The sequence below is a fragment of the Panthera uncia genome, chromosome B4 (genome assembly GCF_023721935.1).
Source record: "Panthera uncia isolate 11264 chromosome B4, Puncia_PCG_1.0, whole genome shotgun sequence".
NCBI classification, from domain to species: domain Eukaryota; kingdom Metazoa; phylum Chordata; class Mammalia; order Carnivora; family Felidae; genus Panthera; species Panthera uncia.
Genome location: NC_064809.1, coordinates 102,711,101 through 102,728,918, shown reverse-complemented (window position 1 = coordinate 102,728,918; position 17,818 = coordinate 102,711,101). Strand labels below are relative to the sequence as shown.

Below are 17,818 nucleotides of genomic sequence, written 5' to 3'. Positions count from 1 at the left end.
AAGAACAAAACAGAAAAATGCCAGTTGTTTAGTTGAAGTGAAAAAAATAATGATCAGAGTACTGAAACTTGAGTGATAAATCACTGTAATAAAATAATTAAACAATTTGTCATTCTGGCAATCTGAAATAGTATTTAAAGTGTTCAGACATTTTCCTAAAAATCTACCTAAAGACCTTTCAGATCCTATAGGAAATAATTTTTTATAAAACGATATTTTAAAATATTTTCCATGAAAATCTATTCAGAAAATAGTGCCTTAAATGGTACTTCAGAATCAATCAAAATTTATTGCTCAAATTTGACTTTTATGTGTTCTGGTTGGAGTTCATGGACTCTGCACAAAGTAAGCATTATTTTGAAGATTTTCAGTTAGTTTAATATATAGTGTCATAAATAAAGGACAAGTTGTCTTCAGAGGCCTGCCTAGGAGTTTGGAGTGTGAAAAACATGGCACTTTTGCACTCGAAAACAATTTTCAGATGAAAATTCAGTAGTTGTATATAAGCACAAACAGGACATTGAATTCTTAAATGTGGAACTTTACAAAACATCGGTTGAAACAAAATCACAAAACACTAAATAGAAGGCGGTATCCTGGACTCAGTCCTAAAACAGAAAACATACATTAGTGGAAAACTGTTGAAATATGAATAAAGCCTGGAGTTAATAGTAATGTACCAATGTTGGCTTCTTAGTTTGGACAAATGCACCATGGGAATGTGACATGTTACCATTAGAGGGAACTGGGTGATAAGTATATGGGAACTCTATTTTTGCAACTTTTTTTGTAAATGGAAAATTATTCCAAAATAAAAAGGTCATTTAAAAAATCACAAAACAATAGGTGAGAGTATTGACCTGTTCCCCTAAAGCACCCAACAGAATAGGGGAGGGTGACAAACTTCACATGCAATTAAGTGCCACTTGTCTATGTATGTGGGTGGTGTGTGCATGTGAGGTGGACATGTGGGGGGGTGCGTGGAAACAGGTAGCACACTCCAATCTTTTCCTCAGTGAACAGTCCTGCTGCTCAAAGCTTCAAAGGACACAAGTGAGGGCAGAAAGATTCCTAAATATTTTATTCATAAAATAAATATCTTAATAAAATGTATGAATATGTAATAAGAAATATATTTAAACTTTAGGAATTTGTCACTGAATTAAAACAGATAGGTCATCACTACTGGACAACGTTCAACTTTGCTTTTTGTCTGCTTTTTTTTTTTTTAAAACAGTTTTGTGTCTTTTTGTGGTATCTTCAAATATATACCAGTGAGGGGCGCCTGGGTGGCGCAGTTGGTTAAGCGTCCGACTTCAGCCAGGTCACGATCTCGCGGTCCGTGAGTTCGAGCCCCGCGTCAGGCTCTGGGCTGATGGCTCAGAGCCTGGAGCCTGTTTCCGATTCTGTGTCTCCCTCTCTCTCTGCCCCTCCCCCGTTCATGCTCTGTCTCTCTCTGTCCCAAAAATAAATTAAAAACGTTGAAAAAAAAAATTAAAAAAAAATATATACCAGTGAAAATGATTATACTTTGTTTCCAAATTCTGTAAAGCACGACTTTATACTCATTTCTGTCCCTTCACCAGAGTGACAACATTGTGATAGGCTTCTCTTTTGCTGTATAGAACAGAAGCATTAATGAGGTAGATTAAACATGGCAGCATGTAAAAATAAATTTAATAGGTCTGCTTTCAGGCAAGATGTAGTAGGTCATGGCAAGCCAACACATTGACTGCAAAACCACAAAAAGGCAAATAAACTACAAAACACATATTTTTAATGATATCAGAAAGTAAGGAAATAGCATAAACAAAAATTCCAGAGAAAGGAGAACCACTTTCCGAAATACGCTGGCAATGGTTGGCCATCATTTAGGTTAAGGTTTGAGAACTGTTCTCGAATGAAGCAGAGAGCTCCCACTGGGAAAAAGAGATCCCAGAAAATGTTTTAGCTTTCTTCTGGGCTAGAGTAATCAAAAGGAAACGTGATGGGTCTCAGTGATAGATGGTTACGGTGGAACATTAGAAATGCAAGTACAGAGTCTGGACTTGGGCCAAATGACATTTTGATATGGTTGAGATCTCAAGAATCAGGACACACTGATCCAACTGATACAGGTTCTATACAGAAACAAAGCCAGATGTAGATTCAAGGCAGCTAATTACTCCCACCTCACCACCTCCTATGACCCCAGCAGCCAACCCTGTCCCCCTTCCACCTCTGTACAAGCACCAACTCCTGTGTCAAACGTTCCAGCAAATGGAAACCATCAGAGGAGTACCCCCAGGTTCAGTGGTGATGGTACTGTGTGAGTAAAGAGCGCGGGGCTCCTTCCCAGAGACAGAAGGGATCTCAGATGGAAGAGGCACAGGATGAGCTCATCTATGGATTGGCCACTGGGTGGTCAGAAGAAGTCCCATGCTCCATGAGGAAAATGTCTGCTAGTTGTCAATATGATTCCATCCCAGATGACATTAAGAACTGATTCCTGTGTGGGACCTTCGATCTTCTGGATTAAGAAGGTATGACAGTTTTTTTTCTCTTTCAGTAAAGATGAATTCAGGATATTTGCCTTGAGGGAGCCAGAATCTTTAATTTATATACAGGGTTGCATTAAAGAATAACAGTAGCAGCTCCCTGCTGAAAATTATGCAGAGGTAATGGGAGAGCCGAGCTGCACGTAGACATTCAAAAGTGGAATCTTGTCTTGATGGATTCAGTCACTGTTTCTCTTTTCCTTTTTTTAATTTGTCTTTAAACTCCACTATTTTCCGCTTCATTCCAACATGGATTGTTCTAAGAAGGCATGAAGGGAATGTCAAATTTTACTTTCTTGGTGTGCTTCATTTGTCACCGTAAAAGAGCAACTCAAACCCGATCAGCAGAAGGATTTGCTCCTGGGCCCGTTAATTATAGTGAAATTGTAGAATTAATACTGAATGTTATGACCTCAGAAAATATTCCATTCTCTTTATTTCACCCTCATCTCAATGTGTAATTGGCCATATTTTAAAAGTTCTAGGTTTATTCATCGAAACAAAGCAGATATATGTCACATGATGTGATCTCTAAACCACTTCGGCTTGGTCTATTTGTCAGTCAAGGCATGTGGTGTCTAGAATGGCTTCTGGTCTCTCAGGTCTCTCACATGTTCAGTGGTGAAGTATTTAGAATTATATCATGTTCTTGACACTACAATAAAAGAGGCCACATTTGGATGAACTGCAAAGTGCAATAAAGGGCTCAGAAAACCAAAATGATCTTCAGGAACATTGCCATTATATAGGAAGAGAGTATAGTATATATTTTTATTTTGTTGTGGTTTCGTGATTTGCATGCTGAGTTCTCATAAATGAAAAAAAATGGTACGTTCTAAAAAAGCTGTTGAAGTGGCCTAGTTTTATGTGCATCGCATTGTATTGTTTAGTGAAGGGTTCAATTTGAATTTTGGTATAAGCAATTAATAGGATATTGGGGCCATTTTAGGAGTTAACTTGTGGACAGTTTTTCCAGTTACAAGGAAGCATTTCACTTATACATTTTTATTCTTATAAAAGATTCTAGTAAAGGAAAATAAAACACCAAACATCAATGAGTGTTATTTTAGCAAATATAATTTTTAGATGTGCTATTACTTCACATATATAAAACAGATGGTATATAGGAATGTAATATATTTAAACATAAATCCACTTAGAAGTATTACCTAGATTTATCAATTTTTATAGCATCTTTCTCACATGGGTCACCTAGAAAGTCTACAATAAACAGTAGATGCCATATATTACAAAATAATATTAGTTGCAGATAATGTATAATTTTTAGAATTAGTCAATCTTTCACATGGCTTTAGGTTCTTCTGTTACTTCCTTTTATAACACCCTGTTTATCTCTATCATTTTATTTGTTATATTATAATAATTGATTAATTGTGCAATTTTTGTTATAGTGCCTTTCCTATTATGTTCTGAAGCTGGAACTAGGTTTTCTTCACTATGCTTTGCTTAATATTTAGCTTTGCTTAAAACATGGATGTGCTCGATAAAGATGTGGTTAATGAATCAAGGACTGAAAGATATACAGCCTGTTGCCTGCTTTGTGTAGCCATCAAGTTAAGAATGCTTGTTTTTTCCTTCTATCTTTAAATGTACCTATTTTTCAAATGTTTTTTAAGTACCTAAATAGCAACCTCAGTTTTGTTGGTGGCCCATAAATCCTAAAATATTTACTATTTGGGCCTTTAAGAAAAAAGTTTCCTGACTTTGATTTGGATCAGCTCTGTCCAGTAGAATAGTAGTGATGGAAATATCGCATATCTGTGATCTCCCGCAGGATAGCCACAGACCGCATATGGCTACTGACCACATGAAATTTGTCTAGTGTGACCAAGAAACTGAAAATTTTAGTTTTATTTCATTTTAACTAATTTAAATAATGCCATGTGGCTAGTGGTTCCTGTATTAGCAGCAGATCTAGTTATATGAAAGAACAGACCTCCTGTAAATAGAATAAATACTTACTTGGAGATCAAGCATATCTTTGGAAAAAATGAAAAATATTTGAAGTTAGTTTGGTCTTTCTGGCAAAATAACTGAATAAAAATATAAAGTAAATTATTGCCATTCATTAAAACAACTATTATTATGACGATATGTTGAAAAGGCCCAAAGGTAAAAATTAACTCATTTAATTTGACGGTTACATACAAACTCATTTAAAATAAGTGGTGGTTCTACATTCTATGAACTGTGAATGAAAATACATTACTTTGGATAAGGCAGATAATGTTAATGTTCTATCAACAAGTGAATGAAGGACATTGCTTTTATGAAGATTTTGAAGCTTCTCCTTGCTTTTTTTTGAAAGGCACATCACTTACAAAGAAATTCTTGAAATACATAGAATCCTATTAAAGCAAAATGTTCTATAGCACAGCAGGAAAACATTAGAGCACATAAACAAGCAAAAACACGATATAATCTAACAGAATCCTCAAACAGTATTAAAATGGGTATTAAAGTGGTCTGAGAGGTAAAGATTCAATTTGTAAAGTAAGTTTAAACACCCACATTCACATGTGATTTCAAGTCTTTAAGTTGAGAAGCACTTATAAGGAAATCTGAAATATGTGCTATTTAGCATTAAAATTGTTTGCTATTATCATAACATTTAAAGTAAGTTTAAAAATTTCAAAATTAGAATATATTTCCTTTTCTTGCTTATACTCTTTTGTACATGTCTATGTATGAAACAATATCTCCCTGAGTAAAACTACTTTGGCTGCCCTCGTTTATTTCAAGTGATTTTATCATTAGGGAAAAATTTGAAATCATGGTGGACAAATAATCCCTTAATGCTTTTCCTGCCTAGCAAGTAATTTGTCAAAGCAATTCAGTTTCCAAATAGCGTACAAACTCAATAAGATAGTGAGCCAATGCATCTGTTCCTGTCTGTAGAGTATGCACAAATGCCTTTCATTTGGGGGGAAAATCCTAAAACTGAATTCTCTGAAAGGACAATTTAGCTCTAGTCACAAAATATCATTTATAATTTCTCTCTGATAAAACTTTAGAATTTTTTTAAAGTCAAGTTTTATTGACATACAGTTTACATGCAGCAATATCCACTCTTTATAAGTATACTGTTTAATGAATTTGACAAACATAGAAATTGTGTATTCACTACCCAAATTAACATGTGGGATATTTTCAGCACCCCAGAAAGTTCCCTTATACCTCTTTGTCGACAATCCCTTTCTTTTACCCACAGCCCATTGGCAAGAAGTGATCAATCTATTTTCTGTTTCTATAGTTTTGACTTTTCTAGAATATCATGTAAATGGAACCATACAGAATGCAGTCTATCGTGTCTGGCATATTTCACTTAGTCACTCAGTGTAATGCTTTTGAAGTTCATCCATGTTGTTGCATGCATGTGTAATTCACTGCTTGTTGTTAAATATCCCATTGTATGAATATATCATAATATTTTTATCCATTTTGCTGGTGATAGACATTCAGCTACATGAATGAAGCAACTATTAACATTTGCTGTGTGGGCATATGTTTTCATTTCTCTTGGGTAAATACCTATGAGTGGAATTGTTGGGTCATATGGGAAGTGTATGTTTAACTTTATAAAAAACTACCAAACTGTTCTCCAAAATAACTGTATCATTTGCCTTTGTATGAACAATTTTTAGAGCTCTAGTTGTTGTACGTGGTCTCTAACAGTATTATCAACCCTTTTAATTTAATCATTTGAATGTTTGTATAGTGGTATCTCCTTGTGCTTTTAATTAATATTTTCTTGATGATTAATGATGTTGAGTGTTTTTACATACGGACATTGCCATTTGCACATCTTCCTTGGTGAAATAGGTGTTCAAATCTTTTGCCTTTCCATCTACTAAGCTTTTTGTGTAATTATGTATTCTGCATACAAGCTCTTTATCAGGTAGGAGCTTTGCAAATTTTGCTTGTTTGTTTTACCAATCTGTGTCCTATCTTTTCATTTCCTAACAGTGTCTTTTGTAGAGCAGAGATTTTAAATTTGATGAAGTCCAATTTGTAAAATTTTCACTATGGTTCCAGTTTTTCATACCTAAGAAATCTTTCCTTAACAAAAGATCACAAATATTTTTTCCTATGTTTTCTTCTTGTGTTTTTTTTTACATTCAGGTCAAAGATCCATTTCAAGTAACTTCTTATATGTGATATGTGGTGAGGGTTAAGCTTTTTGGATATCCAATGGTTTGCAATGCTTGTTGAAAAAAGTATTTAAACCCATTGAATTGCTTTGGCCCCTTTGTCAAAAGTCAACTGACTGAACAGGTGTGGGTCGATTTCTGAACTCACTAGGTCTGCGTCATTCATCTATATAAGTATCTTTAAACAAATACCACCCTGCTGTTATTACTGTAGTTTTATAGTAAGCCTTATAAACTGTTACATTTTATGTAAAGTGAATATTCATATCCTTCATAAGCGTAAGCACCTCTGAAACAGCTGTGTACTATATAGTGTAGGTAGAGGCCTGCACTGATTTGAGATGAAAGAATTGCTATTCTTGGTTGTTACTTTAGGTGTTCTGTTTTCCTGTGTTCCACAGACAGGGGGTTTACTGAACTCACGGAATCCACGAATTCAGGGCATCCATGATCTTGCCTCTTGGAGAAAATGTATTTCTTTATTTTCACTCATCACTAACTGAAATTCAGTGTTCCCACAATTGTGGACAACAAACCTCAGGGGTACTGCAGTATCTGCACCTCTTGCCAATAGAAGGTACATATATTTTCATGTCACATTGCTGTTATGGCCGATATCTTCAAATATTGTTTGATGAGGGAGCATAAGGAAAGTTGACAGTCTGCAAACCGCCCCCTCCCCCCCCACCCAGGTGGGCTATGTGTGATATTCCTCCGGCACTCCTGGCTGCTTAAGAACAAAGGAAAGGGGAAAAACAAATGGCTAACTGATAGAAATCGTAGTCCTGCAAGACCTAAGTCTCCCCTCCATAGTGATGTGGGAAACAAAGCCAGAAGGAAATGGCAGATAGAACTAAATGTCCTTATAACCTGCAGTCCACTGACATATACTTGAGGCTGGCAGAGTAAAATATTTCTCCAGGAACTCCCTACTGTCCTTAGTGCTAATGTTTTGCTAGAGGGAAAAACAACCCTAGCTTCACAGTAGGTAGGCCTCCAATATCCTGTGAGTCTTTAGCATATGAAAATCTCACTGGAAACTCGCCCCGGACTTCACCTCCCCCAGCTCCATAGTATATAACCAGTGTCTCTTCATGGTCCTGGGGCATGCCCATAGGTCCGTCCCTGTGCTTCAATAAAATCACCTTTTTGCACCAAATACTTCTTTAAGAATTCTTTCTTGGCCTTCGGCTGGCCCCACAAACCCCACTATCACCCCAAAAACCTCATCACTGTTGACATCTATTGTTACTTAAAAATTATAGTTTTTAGAACTTCCACTTGACCTTGTTATTCTATGAGTTAATAAACACATATTACTAAATTATAATTTTAACAAGTTCTTTCGGTAATGATCTCAATATAATTGGTTTCCTTTGTCATATTATGTATTTTACTACGTCTTTAAAAGAGAATGCTTGAGAAGGGGCCCAAAGACATTTCCAGATTGGCAAAGGGCTCCATGGCACAGAAATGGTGTAGATTTGCCTTCTGTATTCCTATTTCACAGACCTATTACTTGGGTTGTCTCCCATTTAAAGTGTCTTTATTGCTTCAGTTTAGAATATTGCTGTATTACCAGTCCTGCCTTATTTCATCTTATATTATATAAAAGTATAATATAACATAATTTAATATACTATTTCACTTTATTAAGAAAGGTTCAATAAACTTTATTAAACATGTGAGATTAGACAATGCTCCAGGTCAGAATCTGGAGATTCAAAGGTTTATCACATGGTTCCTCCCTTTGAGGAACTTAGGTTGTACTAGGCAGATAATAAAGCAGGCATTGCAATTTACAATCTGTGTGCTCCAATGAGCATACATGGGAGCGACCTAGATGATGTTCTTACCCTTCACTTGGGTGGCGGTGGAGGTGTGGGCAGAATATCAGCAAATGTTTCCCACAGGAATTGACACACACATTATTCTCTGAGGAAACCTGGAGAATAAGAAAGCAGGAACTAGAATGTGAAGAGACTATTTCACACAGGAAATGTGAGCAAGCATCCAGCTCAACTCTGCCTGGAGCCCTGGGACAGAACAGCCAAGGGAAGAATTATGCATTGCCTACCCTTTTCTCCCTTAGGATGTGTCAAGGAAGACAATCATTTTCACAATGTAGAAGCCAAAGCAGCTTCCCACTCTTGATTGGAATATTCAGCTTGGTGTGTCTATTCGACAGGCAAAAGTTCTTTCTCTCAGGTCCTTTTCCCCCCAGAAGCTGTCAAGTGCTGAGCCCTTGGCCAATGGAGCCCTTTTTGCAAGGACCCCTCCCTATTTCCTGTGCCTTCTACAGTGTGTCCTCCCCAGGCTGTCTTAGTGTGCCTCCCAAGTTTTAGCCAGTTTCCTTCAGTCCTAGACAGGTAGGTGGCACTGAGACAGAATGGGCAAAGGGTAGAGACACCTGAGACTAGACTCATAGCCCAGGGGACCCCAGTCTAGAGCAGCCAGGTCCTCTCCCATCCTGGATTGAATGAGTCATTTATTACATCTTAAACAGAGATTGTTACTAAGAGACATTCCTATTTAAACTGTCCTCAAGCATTTCCTCAAGCTGGGCAGCAGCAGGGGCTGCTTAGCTAATTAGGGACTAATTGACTCTTTAGCACAGTTCTCAGCTGTGACAGCCTGTTTCCTGCCTCTTTCTGCCAGGGTACTGGGACCATTCCCTGTGATGGGCTCCATTTTCACCTTATCAGGTCTAAATGGAGCAATTTCCAGCCTCATATCCTTGATATTCTCAAGGATAGGAATGTAGACGTAAAATCTTTATATGTATATTTTTTTAAATGTTTATTTATTTTTGAGAGACAGCGTGAGCAGAGGAGGGGCAGGGAAAGAGGGAGGCACAGAATCCTAGGCTCTGAGCTGCAGGCACAGAGCCTGACTTGGGGCTAGAACTCACAAACTGCAAGATCATGACCTGAGCTGAAGTTGGTGCTTAATTAACTGACTGAGCCACCCAGACATCTCCCAAATCTTTATATTTTTGAGGGCTTCTGTTTAATCTGGGAAAACGCTGCATTTTTCTTAGTTATCATTATGGGAACCTTTGAGAGGTTTCTGCTTCCAATTACTTGAGGTGACATTACACTTTCTGAAGAAGAGGATGGTGCACTTTCTTGCTCAGTGTAGGAGAGGTTTTTGTTTTTTCCTTGTTTGGTAGGCATTTTTAATTATGACCATAAAATTTCGTGACTTCACTTACCTGGCATTAGTCTTTTCTGTCAGAGGATAGGCCAGTTTTATCCCATGGAGGATCAGTGTATTCATTTCCTCCCTTTCCTCCACAGCATCTTCTGAACGTGTTCACTGCTAGGCATAGGACAAACAGTAAAAATGATATATTTTCTGCCCCTCCAGATTAAGTAGAGGAATACAAACATTTTAAAAGTAAGTGTCATAAAGTCATATACATCTGGTCAGAGTATAGTTGGGACATAATAAAAAAAGATAGTGATTTATATGTGGAGGCAGGATCATAAATATTGAAGGATGACTTAGGAAAGTGTTGACTGGAAGAGAAAGGGATGTTAGCCTTCCTGGAAGAGGGATCGGTGAGAGAAGAGTCCAGACAGAGGCAACACTTGAGATGTTGTTGGAGTCACAAAAAGTCCGGATACCTTGAAACTGTGGTTGGATGGAGTTCGGCAGAATATTATATTGATGAAGTAACCAGGAAAAGCATCATGGAAGATTTTGATGCCATGCTAAAGAGTTTGGATTTTCCTTTAATACAATGGGAAGGCCACAGAAGAGTTACAGGCAGGGGTAGGAGTTTAACACCAAGAAAACCAGGAGGGCAGTTATGAGGCCCTGAACTTAGTAGCAGCAGGACTGGAGAGGAGAAGCAGTGAAGAGAAGTAGAAGAGGATGCATGAAAATGACTTAATGTCCAAATGGATTGGAAGGAGAGAGAAGTCTAGGGTGATTTTGGTTTTCAGCTGCGAGTTTCCTTCACTGAAAAGCAGTATCAGAGGAAAAGTGGGTTTGACAGGAAAGTTTTAATTTTAGATGTGTTGATTTTGAGGTGGGGAACGGCAATGTCCATTAGGCAGTTGGGTAAACGTGGCCAAAAGCTCGGGAGAGAGATTCAGGAGAGAGAGCTAGCCTAGAAATTAAGATCTGAGTGAGCATCATCAGATACAGGCAGTTTTGGAAGCCATGACCATGTTTCTTTGAAAGTGTGTAGATTGAAAAAGGTCCAAGGTCAGAGTCCTCAAAGGGAAAACAACAACAACAACAACAACAAAACCCTAATACTTAAAGAACAAATAGAGAATAGTCTTCAAAGAATGGGGGAGAGAATAAATAGTGGAAGGAGAAAACTCTAGAGAAGCTGTTGTTTTCCAGGAAGGAAGGTCTTGGAGGTCAGAAGTTCCCTCCACCTGCCTGAATCTTACAGCTCATTACTCTCTGTATTGGCTTTATCTCTTCTCTCTCAGGATCTTTTCCTCTGCTCATTCGTAGTTTCTAACTCTTATAATTTTGGCCTCACGTGGTCAAACATTGCCTCCAGAATCTCTTTATACATCATGACCTATTAGCTCCTATGCCAAAATGACAAAGTGTTTTTTATTTCACATTCCTGAGAAAAAGAGAATCTGATAGGTCTGACTCTTCTTTTTGAGCCAGGTCACATCAGGGATCTAAGCTGCCTTAACCAGGTGTGTACCCCCACTCCTATCACCTGTGGTCTTTGATATAAAATACGGCTGCCCAGTCTCACCCCTTTGGCTAAAGATATGGGGTGATGAGTAAAAAAAAATGTCAGGTTGAATGACATCTGTAGTTTAAGAAAGTTTAAATAAAGGTGGTAGTTTTCCACAATGGCAGATACCATAGCATGGTCAAGAAAGAATCCTTTGATGGGGTACCTTGGTGGCTTAGTCAGTTGGGCAACTGACTTTGGCTCAGGTCACGATCTCACAGTTCGTGGGTTTGAGCCCTGTGTTTGGCTCTGTGCTGACAGCTTGGTCAGAACTTAGAGCCTGCTTCAGATTCTGTGTCTCCTTCTCTCTCTGCCCCTCCCGCTTGTGCTCTGTCTGTCTCTGTCTCTCAAAGATAAATAAATGTCAAAAAAAAAAAAGAGTCCTTTGGATCTGATGATATGGATGCCAGCTAGGCACTGGCCAGTTGCTGGGATGGTGGAGAGGCCTCTGGCTGCTGTGAGTTGGTAATAAATGAAGGCATAAAGTGGAGACATGGAGTTGTGGCTTCCCATCAACGAGGATCTTAACCTCAAACTTTGTAATATAAAGGCAAGGAAGGGGAGGTTGATGATATTGATACAAGACACAGAGTCTAGTGGTAGTTGTCCTTGTTTTCCTCTTCTCAAACATATATTTTATTGTTTTAGGTATTTGCCCTTGTTCTGGAGTAGAACAGTGGGTCTGGACTTATGGGCACAGAGAAAAGAACTACCCTTAGAAAAAGAAAGGATCTCTTTATTTTTTATTATTTTTATTTTAGAAAATATCTCTATTTTTTTAAATTTTTTAATCTTTATTTATTTTAGAGACAGAGCACAAGCAGGGGAGAGGCAGAGAGAGGAGGAGACACAGAATCCAAAGAAAGCTCCAGGCTCTGAGCTGTCAGCATGGAGCCGGACATGGGGCTCGAACCCATGAAGATCATGAGAACTCACGAGATCATGACCTGAGCTGAAGTCGGTTGTTTAACCAAATGAGCCACCCAGGCGCCCCTAGAACAGATCTCTTTAAATTTTTTTTTTAATGTTTATTCATTTTTGAGAGACAGAGAGAGACAGAGAGTGAGCAGGGGAGGGGCAGAGAGAAAGAGTGGAAGACACAGCTTCCAGGCTCTGAGCTGTCAGCACAGAGCCTGATGTGAGGCTTGAGCTCACAAGCTGTGAGATCATGACCTGAGCCAAAGTCAGATACCCAACTGACTGAACCACCCAGGCACCCCTAGAAAGGATCTCTTTAAATGAGACTGTGGGAAGAAGGGCAGGAGAAGCATTGTGGGTGATTTGTAGGAAATGTAAAAGGTTGGCAAAGGGCATTGAAGTCTACTCTGCAAAGTCTCTCTCTCTTCACTCCTGCTCATCTCATGTCCTCCCAGTGAGGTAATTGATAATCTAATGTTCCTGCAGATACTGAGATCTCCCTAAGGGATCCCACAGAAAATCAAAGGTAGGGTAACTGTCCTAGTCCTTTTAAGACTGAGTAGGCTCTGCTGTTGAGTGCAGCTCACCAGGGAAAGCCAGGCTACTGGCAGACCTGCTTCACAGCACAGCTTGTTCTGGAATGATCCGTGATGCTGTTTACTGGGGTTTCTGCCAGCTCTGCCAGCAGGCTGGGGCAGTCCACCCAGTCCACCCAGTCACTTAGCCGTGACTATGGTGACAGGGTCACTTAAAAGATATCTTAGAAATCATCAACTCTAACTCATAACATAAATAAGGGAACAGACCTGGAGAGGTGAAGTGACTTGCACAGGGTCATATACCCTGTGCCAAAACCAAGAACAGAACAGGCTTTCTAATTCAAGGCCCAATGTTACTTACTTATTTAAAAAAATTTTTTTTGAGTCTTATCATTCTCCTACTGTTTTTTTTTTTTTTTTTTTTTAACATCCTGCCTATATCCATTATATTCTCATAACCAGGGTCTTGCCTTTGAGTTAGAATGACAAGCCAGTATCCAAATCTGTCAGATTCCGGTCTGCATTGGGCTATCCTGGCATAAGACCTCTACTGGGCAATCAGAACATAGGATCTAAAGCAAACCTTATTTATCCAACACAGCCTTTATACACTTCTTAACTAAATGAATAAACCCTTGTAGTGGCTAAAAGTTTACAGTCATGAGATTCCTCCCTGTCCCTGGAGAAAGGGAGCAGGGATATAATGAAACAGTACTGATCTTGGGGGTCAGGAAGCCTGGGTCACCTTGGGGAAATCATTTACATGTCTTTGAATTCCACTTTAGAGTGGGAATGTTTTATTTACAATGATACAGGCATGCTAATATACTGTGGAAACTTAGAGGAAGGAAAAATTAAGCCTGCTAAGGTCACTTGGGGGAAGAGCTCCAAAGAAAGTGACATTTGAGATGGGTCGTGAAATGTGAGTACAGCTCACTTGACATGAGGTAATTAGCATACACAGAAAGTCACCATCAGAGGCCTCTTTTGGCCTTTGTTTGAATTGCCAAAAACTTGGAACTGCATGCCTTCACCTTGTCACCTGGACAAGACATATGTACCTCCAATCAGCTAGTCCCATCATGCTCTTACATCTATACTGCTGTGTTCTTTCTCCTTCCCACTCATTCTCCCACCATTGCTGTCGTTTTCTATTGAGGCCTTCTGGAAATCCTTCTTTAGAGAAAACCAACTACCCTATGCCATCATCTTTTTCACCATATACCACCTTCCCCTAAGCTTATTAACATTTATCTATTGTCAATTGATGTTATTTTCCTGGATAAATTCTCTGAATAAATTTTTCCCCACCAGTACTCTTCTCTCTCTAGATATTCTTCCTCAGTAACCACTGGAATGCTCAACTTAGACAACCATGTATGGATCTTGAGCTCTAACTTTCCTATGGGTTCTAGATTGTATATTGGCTATATGTACCCTTTGGGTGTTGCACAGACATAGCATATCCAGAATTGAATAATAATCATCTTAATTCTCAGGCAACCCTAGACTTTCTTCCCTAGTAAATGGCTGTACTACTCAGCTAGCCACCCAAACTAGAAATCTGGGGGGAGGTAAAGGGTGAGTATTCTAGACTTCATTCTCTCCCTCACCTAAAATACACAATGAGTAACCAAGTCATGATAATTTTACCTCATTGAATTATTATTATTTTCTATTCCATTTCTACTTTTGCCTTAATTCAGGCATTATTGGTTTTCATTTAGGTTTCTGAAATGGGCTCCTAACTGCTGTCCCAGCCTTTAGCCTGGTTCTACTTCAATCCATCCTCTAGTCTATAACCAGAGTGATTTTTCTAAAATAGAAATATTATCACATCACTCTCTTCTTAAACTCTCTCAACGAATCCTTATGCCGTGAGAGGAAATGTACCTCTTTAGCCTGGCATTCAAGGTCTTCTATATCTAGGATCCTGTCACCCTCTTTGGTCTTATCTCCATACTCAACATTCACATTGATCTACTTTCAGGCCCCTATGGAGCCATGCTGTCTCATGTTTTTGAAATAATTATTGCTAATCCTTATTGAAAGGTTACTATTTATAAAGATCTCTATTAATTGATCTATTCCTTCTCACAACCCCAAGTGGTCAGTTACTGTTTTTCCCCCAGTTGACAGATGGAAAAAAATGACGCACAAATCAGTTAAGCACCCTAACCAAGGTCACAGCTAGTGAGGGACACAACTAGAATTTGAACTCAGTCTCTCTCTAGAATCCATTCTTTTAACTACTATATATAGCACTACCACACTGCCCCTACTTCGGGAAGACCTTTCTTTTTTCACTTTGCTTACCTCACACTTACTCCTCATTCATTCAATCTGGCTTCTCCTCCCATCAAAATGCTGAAAAATCTCTCACAAAAAATATCAATGAACTCCAAAGGGAATTTTTCCATTCTCTTTTTACTTGATCTCTCAAAATTCAGCCACTGGTCACTCCATAGGCTCTGAAATATCTTCTGTGGTTCATGTGATGATATATTCTTCGTCTGATTTATCTCTGAATATGCTTTCTTAGCCTCCTTTGTTGCTCATTCTTTATAGAATCTTCATACTGGAGTCATTAAAACTCAGTCCTAGCTTCCCCATATTTTTCTCCCTGTGCTTTTTGCACTGAGTAGTCTCATCCATGCCCTAGCTTTAATTTCCATCTATATGTTGATGACTTCTTATATTCATGCTTCTCTTTGTTCTCTACAGACCCTTACAGACCAATGCTTCTTTAACACTGCCTGAACTTCTCAAATTACTCTGTACTCAATATATTCAAAATGGAATTGTCAGTTTTCTCCCAAATATTACTCTTCAGTGTACCTTAGCACCACCTTTCATCTAGTCAGATGGTCTAGACAACTGTTACAGCCCATCAACAAAAGAGCATAGGAAAAAAACCTGTAGTCCAAGTTAGATTTATTTCACTTACTGCAGCCGAGGGAATGCACTCCAAAGGAATTGCAGGTTGACTCTGTTTTTAGGAGCTTCTTATAGGATTTAGGCCTGTATTGTATGGTTATAGACAGGATTGAAAACCATGGGGTCCAGTTTTGAATTGGAGGTTGTAAAAAAGCTAGGGAAATTCAATTACTGGTTTTGCTTTTTTTTTTTTTTTTTTTAAATTGGGGGCAGGATCATTAAAGTGGGCTGAGGGTGGTCACTGATGAAGAAGTAGCTGTTAGTTACGTATGAGAAGAGAGGTGTTTGAGAAGGGCCTTGTCTCTTGTTCTAGACATGCCACTGAGTGAATATTGTCCATAATTGTCATTTATTTTATATTTTAGCATCTCCGAGTTTTAGCTAGATAATTTTGGGTAAAGTGAATTGAACTCTCAGCTTTAATTTTCCAGTATAAAACATAAAGGAATTATCTATTATTATTTCAGATAGAAAATTCAAAATTACCTTACATATAATTTTAGTTGCACACCTATTTTCCTTCACTTTAATACTGAAAATTTTCTAAGAAAAAACCCCATATATTATGCTAGCCATTTACAAAAAGAGTTCCATCTGATTGGCAGACTATGATACCTACCCACTGAGAGGCAGAGCAACCAAAAGATTATCAATTGCTTGAGGTCTACAGGGTTATGCATCCACCAATATCTTACTCTACTCAAGAGGAAATGAAAAAATGGAAGACCAACACAGAAGACCCTCAAGTGATCAAACGGTAAGACAGTAGCTGCAGTGATTAAGAGGTTAGAGTCACAAGCCAGAATGCCTGGATTTGAATCCTGACTTCACCATACCATGGATTTCTTCCTGCCTTCTCCTACATGGAGCAAGTGGCTTGACCTCTGTTTCTGAATTTCGTCTTTAGTAAAGCAGCAGAAATAATATAGTCCCTTCCTCTTAGGATTATTGTGAGGACTGAATAAGTTAATAAAGTGCTTAGAACAGCACCTAGTGTGACACAGGCACTCAATAAATATTTACTTGGCATTATTATTATAACCCATCATGTCGTTTTGGAGTTTAAAAAACCTTTTAAAAATTGAGTAGTTGCCAAGGACACTCTGTATGAATGGTATGTATGTGTGTAAGAGAAATATAATGTTGGAGTCACCTCCAAAATTTTTTAAACAGATCTGGCCACTCAAGAAGACTCCTTCACAGAGAGCTGCTCAGATGCCAGCACATTTGAGAATAGTGAGTCTGGAATTATGTTAACATATTGGAACCTTCCATGGAGACTGGGATGGTGAAAGAGCAATTTGAATAGTAGACTTTCAAAACTGTCAAAGAAATTGATGATGTATTCCTGCTTGCCAGGAAGGGGCTTATGCAACACCTTTGGACTGAATATGAGGCCAATAAAAATGGAACTTCTGGGGAGATTCAATGAAATCTATAACTGAAGTGGCCCCATTCTTCTCTTCCTGTCAAGCTGGCCATTTTGACATCTATTAACTAATACATGTAAGTGGGGTAAATATTTTTTTGATTATGACATCTGTTTAAGTTGGCCTTCTGTGTCTAGTCATACTTTCAGTTAAACTATATGCTGTTAGCATTTACTAGATTAGAATTGTTTTTTGGGGGCATAGAAAAAGTTTGCAACAAAGATTAAATTATAGGTTATTTTTTATAATCATATGGAGTATATAAAAAAGTTCTTTGCATTTATTTTTACATTTTGTGACTGGCCATTTGGGCATTTTTGGAGTGTATGTTTGAATTAAGTTTATTGGCACATTTATATAGAAGACTTGTTATCTCAATTGATTTCTGTCAAGTCATTAGTAGATTGCCTACATTTCCTTGTAGTTTATGTAAAAATATATAGGCTGAGACTATTCAAGAAGTTAGAAACAACCTAAAGGTCTAACAATAAAATAATGGGTAAACAGAATATATCTCATTAGGATGGACTTTTCTGAAGTCATTAAAATGCTCATTTGAAGGCAGTGT

At 38.1% G+C, this 17,818-nt stretch overlaps 1 protein-coding gene across 2 annotated transcripts in view; it reads right to left on the bottom strand.

Annotated features, from left to right (window-relative positions):
- Positions 1-1,519: 1,519 nt before the first annotated feature.
- The window catches only part of METTL25 (methyltransferase like 25), a 155,949-nt gene continuing 139,650 nt past the window's right edge, over positions 1,520-17,818 (bottom strand). The window contains exons 13-15 of one of the 2 annotated variants that reach the window (XR_007456740.1): positions 9,924-10,030; positions 8,566-8,654; positions 1,520-2,796 (exon numbers count right to left, since the gene is read on the bottom strand). The gene's annotated coding sequence lies outside the window, so the exon portion shown is untranslated. Of the gene's footprint in view, positions 2,797-8,179; positions 8,655-9,923; positions 10,031-17,818 lie in introns of those variants that run through there. The other variant, XR_007456739.1, reaches the window with a different exon arrangement.